This window comes from Pteropus alecto, unplaced genomic scaffold (assembly GCF_000325575.1).
Source record: "Pteropus alecto unplaced genomic scaffold, ASM32557v1 scaffold116, whole genome shotgun sequence".
In the NCBI taxonomy this organism is placed as follows: Eukaryota; Metazoa; Chordata; class Mammalia; order Chiroptera; family Pteropodidae; genus Pteropus; species Pteropus alecto.
In genome coordinates, this window is record NW_006439189.1 from 929682 (window position 1) to 937692 (window position 8011).

The 8011-nt window shown below is 36.7% G+C and overlaps 1 protein-coding gene and 1 pseudogene across 3 annotated transcripts in view; both read right to left on the reverse strand.

Annotated features, from left to right (window-relative positions):
* The window catches only part of TENM1 (teneurin transmembrane protein 1), a 756077-nt gene that overhangs the window by 308083 nt on the left and 439983 nt on the right, over positions 1-8011 (reverse strand). The gene's annotated exons all lie outside the window — the stretch shown is intronic.
* Positions 2475-3384, reverse strand: LOC112483220 (annotated as a pseudogene).

Consider the following 8011-nt stretch of genomic DNA (forward strand, 5'->3'; position numbering starts at 1 on the left):
GGCTTGGCACAAAATCTTAGATGTGATGAAAACTCAGGATCTACAACCAAAAATACTTTATCCAGCAAAGCTATCATTTAGAGTTGAAGGACAGATAAAGAGCTTCCCAGACAAAAATAAGCTAAAGGAATTCATCGATACCAAGCCAGTATTACAGGAATGTTGGAAGGAATTCTTTAAGTATAAAAAAAAAAAGTATCGAAATTATGAATAAAGAATGATAACAGCTACATATTTATCAACAAGTACTTCAAATGGAAAAGATAGGGAAGCTGAATGGATAAGAAAACAAGACCCCTTCATATGCTTCCTACAAGAGACTCACTTCAGATTAAAAGACACACTCAGACTAAAAGAGGATGGAAAAAGTTATTGCCTTGATGGACCTAGAGGATATTGCGTTGAATGAAATAAGTCAGAGAAAGACAAATATCACATGATTTCATGTACATGTGGAATCTAAAGAACAAAATAAACAACAACAATAGAAATGACAATAAACTCATAGATATAGAGAATATTTTGAAAGCTGCTAGATGGGAGGCTTGTTGTTGGGATGGAGTAAAATGGCAAAGGGTTTAAGAAGTACAAATAGCAAACATCAAACACAGTTCAGTTTTCAAGAATATTTTAAGTAGCATATATTTTCTTTCCATTGACAATCCTTGCTATTGCCAAATGAGGATGGCTGACACCCTCAATTTGCTATTTCCTAAATTCCAAGAGGCTTTTTTTATTGCTATATAATGGTTTACTTATTTTTTCAAGTTGCAGTTTTTGATATTTAATTTCAAGATCAATTTAAGCTGTCTTGAGCTCCATTAATACACTACAATATTGCTTCACTCATTTTCTTGCAAAGCACTTACTTTAAAAAAGGTATCATTCTAATGATTTAAATTACTCTACAGTGTACATACCAATTATAACTATTACTAATTTTAATTTTTTTCTCCAAAGCACTTCAGTCTTAAAGATGCTTTGTGTTTGGATATAGAATGACAGTTAACTTTTAAAAGGGTGTGCATACAATTTACAGTCTTTAAAATTCTCTACCCTCTCTGCTGTAGAATGTAACCTAAATAAATAAAATTTTAAGTGTTCAATGGGCAATAAAATAAGCCTAGGATGAAGGTATTATTATAAAATAGTTTTCCTTTTATTCAAACTAATGACAATATTCTTCATAAATGGACACAGACTTATAGTGTATATGTAAGTACAGCAATGTTTGAATGTGTACAAGTGTGCATGGGTGTGTATGAGTGAGCAAGCATGTGTTTGAGTACATGCAGGAGTGTGCAATAGTATATTCACATAATGTGATGATGTCAGTGTTCATGTATATGTGAATGTGCGAGAATATAAGTATGTGTGTGTATGAAGATCATTTGTATGTATGTGCATGAGTGTGTTTGAGTCTATGCATGACTGAATAAGTATCTGCATGTTTGTGCATGCGTTTGATGGTGCATGCAGTAATGTGTTTGTGTGAATATGCAAGAATGTGACTTTTTGGTTTAAGTACATGCTTGGAGATTAAATGCCACATGTCCTTTTATTAGGTAATAATTAGAGCATTCTCTAGAATTATTTTACAAGCCTTAGCATATAATAGAGGAAATGCCCCTCCAACTGATCTATAACACATCTATATATTTGCATAAGCCCACACATAATTTATACCTTGCTTGAAATTTCCTGGGAAAAAATAGCTATATTAAAATTTTGCCCCAGGTATTTGCACCTGGTTCTCAGTTTAATAGATGTAAATCAGCTGCCAAAGTTGAGAAATCTTCCCTCCCCGCTGCTTCAAAAATTTTTTTGATAACTATATTCTCTCAGGATTCCTCATTCACAGTGACACATGTCACTATTAACATGACTGGGAATACTTAGGGATTAATATTTAAATATTAAAAAAAATTAACATCCGTTTCCACCCCAGACTATGCTTAAAGTTGCCGAGGGCATCAGATGCAGTTCTAGGACAAGCCCGGTATCCGTTCACTGATTCATCTCTCTGTTGTTGGTAAAAGCTTGCTGCCCTAGAAGGTGGAAGGCAAAGCCCTAGGGGCCAACACTACCATGGAATGAGTGCCAAGTTCAGTGCTAGACTTTTCTTTTTAACCAATCCATGTTTTTCAATTTTTAAATTATTGACATTACAGAACTAAACTGAAATTTATTAACGTTCCATTCTTACATTTATTATCGACAAACAGAAATAAAATTCATGAGCCAAAATCCACAAACAAAACTAAAAACAGGAAAAAAACCTATAAAACTAAATACAGATCCCAGCATTAACAGCTGAACAGAGGATGTGATTTTTAAATTCTTAGCAGATGACAAAGTTGTGTAGAAGCTGAACACTTACAAATTATTTAAAACCTGGAGTTACTGACCTGGAATTTACACAGTTAGATCATGGGAAAACAGCAGAAAGGGATTATGAGTAGACCTACACTGTTCTAGCTGCACCCCACGCCCTTCTCAGAGGAAAGCCTGGCATCGATTAGATATTGGGCCAGACTAATACTGGCAGCAGAACCAGTGGTAGTAACCTGCCTACCAGAAAAGCCTTCCGCTGGACTGGCAAATTTGATCTGGGCTCCGTACATGTGGCGGATCTCATTAATGTTGGCATGTTGGTGTCTGATTATGCACCCAATTAAGTTATTTGGAATGATGAGTTCATGGGTGGTTTGAGTAGATGCATCCAAACTTGCCTAATAGCCTTTCGCCTCTGGCAAACAGACTGCTGTTTTGCCACCAGGTTCAGCTTGGCCAGATCCAGGGGAGAAATGGTGTGTTGTCCTTGAATTGAGTAGACATCTAGGGGTGGTCCCTCCAGGTAATGGGTGGCATGGGGGTAGCCCGCAGTGTCATTGCACGAGTCTTGGCCACCCGCTCAGATGACTGGAGAGCTGGCCGGCATGGGCTGGTACGGAATGGTAACGACTCTCCCTTGCGGAGCCCCACTACCTGGACCTGGGCCTCCGTACTCTGGCAGATCTCTTTGATACTACACCTGACTTTCCCAATCAGGGAGCCACACTGAGTGGGCGGTACCACTAGCCTCAGGATGACCAGTGGCCTCCTGGCCACCATGCTATTGGTCACGGAGCTGTTGGTATCTTCAACCCGCTTGCTGATAATCATAGTGAAGGCCTTAAAGATGACATTGGTTGGGCCAATCAGAGTGATGATCCTCTCCGAACAACTCTCTTCCGAGATGTTGATCCCTGTGTCACTCTCCTCACGGATCCTTTTAACTGACTCCCCTTTCTTCCCAATGATGCTTCCTACTCCCCTTCCATGCGTAAGTGGCTGAATGGTGAGAGTCACATTTACTCCACTTTCACTCACACTGGCACCCATGGCAAAAGGTAGGAGGTGTTTGAGGGAGTTGGGCTCGTTATATGGTCAATTCTTTGGTGGCGGGCTGGCGGGGGGAGGAGGTCCAGTACTAGACTCTTTACATACATTATTTCATTTAATCTTCACCACAACCTTGCAACGTAGTGTTAATTCCATTTTTCAGATGAGGTGCTTTGGCAGCTTTTCAGATAAGAGGTTAATGAGTTACTTAAAGTCATGTGGCTATTTAGAGGTGAGGCTGGCATCACATTCAGGTCTGCTTGACTCTAAACTATGTTCTTTGCACTACACCGTGCTGAACCTTTTTGATTTAATCTGAAAGTATGATCTTTACTGAACTTATATCTTCCCTCACTGAACATGGGGTTTCTTTAGCTTCCTGCTACTCTCTGGCCCTCAATTGCCTTCTCTAATGATGTCTGAAAACTTAACTGATAGCAAGCTCATCTCTACCTTGGAGGCAATGAATAAGTTCATGAACCATACTTCCAATGTTAAGTCTCACTATGTATTTATTTTAAAGTGTATTGGCTTGATTAAACTTATTACAGCCTGCTAAATAAAAACTATTTACTGAATAACTACTATGTGTCAGAAGTATTACACCCACTTTACAGAGATGGACATCAAACCTTCAAGCGGTTAGGTAATTTGCTTAAGACTACATAAACAGAAACAGAAACAGTCAACTCTACAACTTACACTAATCAAGCCTCATTTTCTTCATTTATAAAATGAGGATAACAGTGCTATTACAGCAGGATTGTTGCAGGGATGAGAGAAAATATACATAAAGCACTCTGAATATAACAAACCATTAATACATGATAGTGATGATCTGAGTAATTATAGCTAATGATGAGTATGAGCTTTGGCAATAAATAGAGCTAGTTTCAAAGGTTCTGCCTCCTACTGGCTATGTGATCCAAGGTACACACTGCTAAATTTTTTGTTTTCATTTCCTCATGTAGAAAATGATAGCATTTTTAAAATTGTTTATTGGGATAACATTGGTTAATACAATTACATAGTTTACAGGTGTACATTATAATTTGACATCTATGTATTCTGTTGGGTGATTATCACCCAAAGTCCAGTTTCCTTCAGCTACCATATATTTTATCCTCTTTCACCAGTTCAACCTCTCCCATCCCTGCTATATTTGACTACCTTTACCTAGTCTACCTCTCCCCTCATCCCCTATCCCCTACCCTCTGGCAACCACTAGTCCATTGTTCATGTCCATGCGTCTCTTTGTTTGTCCTGTTCATTTGTTGCTTTTAGGATTATATATCATATATAAGTGATATCATGTGATTTTCAACTTTTTCTGTCTGGCTTATTTCGCTTAGCATGATTATCTCAAGGTCCACCCATGTTGTCGCAAATGGCAGTATTTCCTCTCTTCTTATGGCTGAGTAATATTCCATTGTATATATGTATCACTGCTTCTTTAGCCAATCATCTATCGTAGGACACTTTGGTTGTTTCCATGTCTTGGCCACTGTGAATAATGCTGCTATGAACATCGGTGTGCAAATATCCTTTTGGTTATGAGTTTATAAATCTTTGGGGTAAATACACAGTAGAGGGATTGCTGGATCATATGGTAGATCAGTAATCAGTTTTTTGAGGAACCTCCATACTGTTTTCCATAGTGGCTGTACCAATGTGCAGTCCCACCAGCAGTATATGAGGGGTCCTTTTTCTCCTCATCCTCTCCAACATTTGTTATTACTTGTCCTGTTGATTATAGCTATTCTAACAGGTGTGAGATGGTATCTCATTGTGGTTTTGATTTGCATTTCCCTAATAGCTAGCGATATTGAGCATCTTTTCATATATTTGTTGGCCATTTCTATGTCTTATAGGGAGAAGTGTTTGTTTAGGTCCTCTGCCCATTTTTTGATTGGATCGTTTACTTTTTTGTTGTTATTGAGTCATATGAGTTTTTTTGTGTATTTTGAATATTAGACCCTTATTGGAGGCGTTGCTTGAAAATATATTTTCCCATTCGGATAATTGTCCTTTATCTCATTGATGATTTCTTTTGGTGAGCAGAAGCTTTTTAGTTTGAGGTATCCCCATTCACTTATTTTAGCTTTTACTTCCCTTGCCTTTGAGGTCAAATTCATAAAATCCTCTTTAAGTCCAAGGTTCTTGAGTTTAGTTTCCATGTTTTCTTCTGTGCATTTTATTGTTCAGGTCTTATATTCAGGTCCTTAATCCATTTTGAGTTAATTTTGGTGTGTGGTGATAGACAACAGTCTAGTTTCATTCTTTTGCAGGTGGCTTTCAAGTTTTCCCAGCACCATTTACTGAAGAGGCTTTCCTTTCTCCACTATGTTTTTCACTTTATTGTCAAAATTATTTGCCCTTATAAATATGGTTTACTTCTGGACTCTCGATTTTCTTCCACTGGTCCATGTGTCTGTTTTTCTGCCAATACCATGCCATTTTGATTACTGTCACTTTGTAGTATAATTTGAAGTATAATTTTTTTGTGTGTTATCTTTATCAGGTTGTGGTATCAGTGTAATATTGGCCTCATAAAATGAGCTGAGAAATATTGCCTACTCTTCAATTTTTTGGAAGAGTTTGAGGAGAATAGGAATTAAATCTTCTTTGAATGTTTGGTAGAATTCACTGGTCGAAGCCATCTGGTCCTGGACTTTTACTTTTTGGTAGGTTATTGATGATTGTTTCAATTTCCATACTGCTGATCGGTCTATTTAGATTTTCCAGTTCTTCTTGATTCAGTCTAGGAAGGTTGTATTTTTCTAAGTACTGGTCCATTTCTTCTTGGTTATTAAATTTGGCATTATATACTTTTTCATAGTATTCTTGTATGGTCCATTGTATTTCTGCAATATCATAATTTCCCCTTTTTATCCCTGATTTTGTTTATTTGTGTCTTGTCTGTTTTTTCCTTTGTTAGTCTAGCCAGGGGTTTGTCAATTTTATTAACCTTCTCAAAGAACCAGCTCTTTGTTGTATTTATTTTTTATATTTTTTTTTCTGTTTTCAATTTCATTTATTTCTGCTCTAATTTGGATTATTTCTTTGTTTCTTCTGACTTTAGGTCTCATTTGTTCTTCCTTTCCTAGTTTTTTAAGATGAAGTATTAGGTTGTTTATCAGGGCTCATTCTTGTTTTTGGAGATAGGCCTGTAATTTTGAACTTTTCTCTTATGACCGCTTTTGCCATGCCCCCAAAGTTTTGATATTTTCTACTTTCAAAATAATTCATTTCAATGTATCTCTTGATCTCTGTTTTTATTTCTTCCCTGACCCAGTTATTTTTCAGTAGCATGTTGTTTAATCTCCATGTATTTGTGGTTCTTCCTTCTTACTTTTTGCAGTTAATCTCAAGTTTCAAAGCATTATGATCAAAGAATATGTTTGGTATGATTTCAACACTCTTATTTTTGTTGAGGCTATCTCTGTGTTCCAGTATGTGATTGATTCTTGAGAATGTTCCATGTGCACTAGAGAAGAATGTATAAGCAACTGTTTTGAGATGGAAGGCTCTGTAAATGTCAATTATGTGCAGTTGGTCTAATGTGTCATTTAAGGATGTTATTTCCTTATTGATTTTCTGTTTGGATGATCTGTCCATATCCTACAGTAGGGTATTTAGGTCCCCTATTATGATAGTGTTTTAGCCTGTTTCTCCCTTTAGTTCTGTTAGTAATTGCTTTACATATTTTGGGGATCCGTGATTGGGAGCATAGATATTAATAAGTGTTATGTGTTCTTAGTGCATGATTCCCTTTATCATTATGAAGTGTCCCTCAGTATCTTTCTTTACACTTCTTATTTTGAAGATTATTTTGTCTGATATTAGTACTGCTACTCTTGCTTTTCTCTGAATGCCATTTGTTTGAAATATCATTTCCCATCCTTTCACTCTGAGTCTATATTTGTCTTTGCAGCTGAGATGTGTCTCCTGAAGGCAGCATATGGTTGAGTTTTGTTTTTTGATTCATTCTGCAACTCTGTGTCTTTTTATTGGTGAGTTCAATCCCTTTACATTTAGGGTGATCATTGAAATATGAAGTCTTCTTATAGCCATTTTATCTTTTGCTTTCTGTTAGCTCGGTGTTTCCATTGCTTCCTTGTCCTTGTGTTTCCGTTTTCTTTATTTTGATTTGCTTTTGTGGGTTTTCCGTCTGATTTTTCTTGTTTTGCGTTATATGCTTCTGAATCTTTGGTGTATGGTTACCATTACGAGTGTGAAAAGGATTGTTATATAAATACAGTTGTCCATTTTTTTTCTGCTCATGCCTTATCTCCATTCCCCTTTGAGAATTTGGATCTTTGAATTTTCCCTTTTTCAGTCATTGTTATCTCAATTTGTCCCTAGGTATGCTAATTGTTCATTACTATCTTGCTATAGCAATTCTTTTCTTATTTCAGCTTCTAATGCTGTATTTTTGGTAAGGATTGCACTCTTCTGCTTCTATTTGCCTGGTAGTCACTTTACTCCCAGTTCTGTATTTTTTTTTGTTGTTGTTATTTTGTTTTAGGTGAGCTCACCCCTTTTAGTATTTCCTGTAGTGCAGGCCTCATAGTGGAGACATCCCTCAATTTTTGTTTCCCCGGAAAGGTCTTAATTTCTCCTTCAT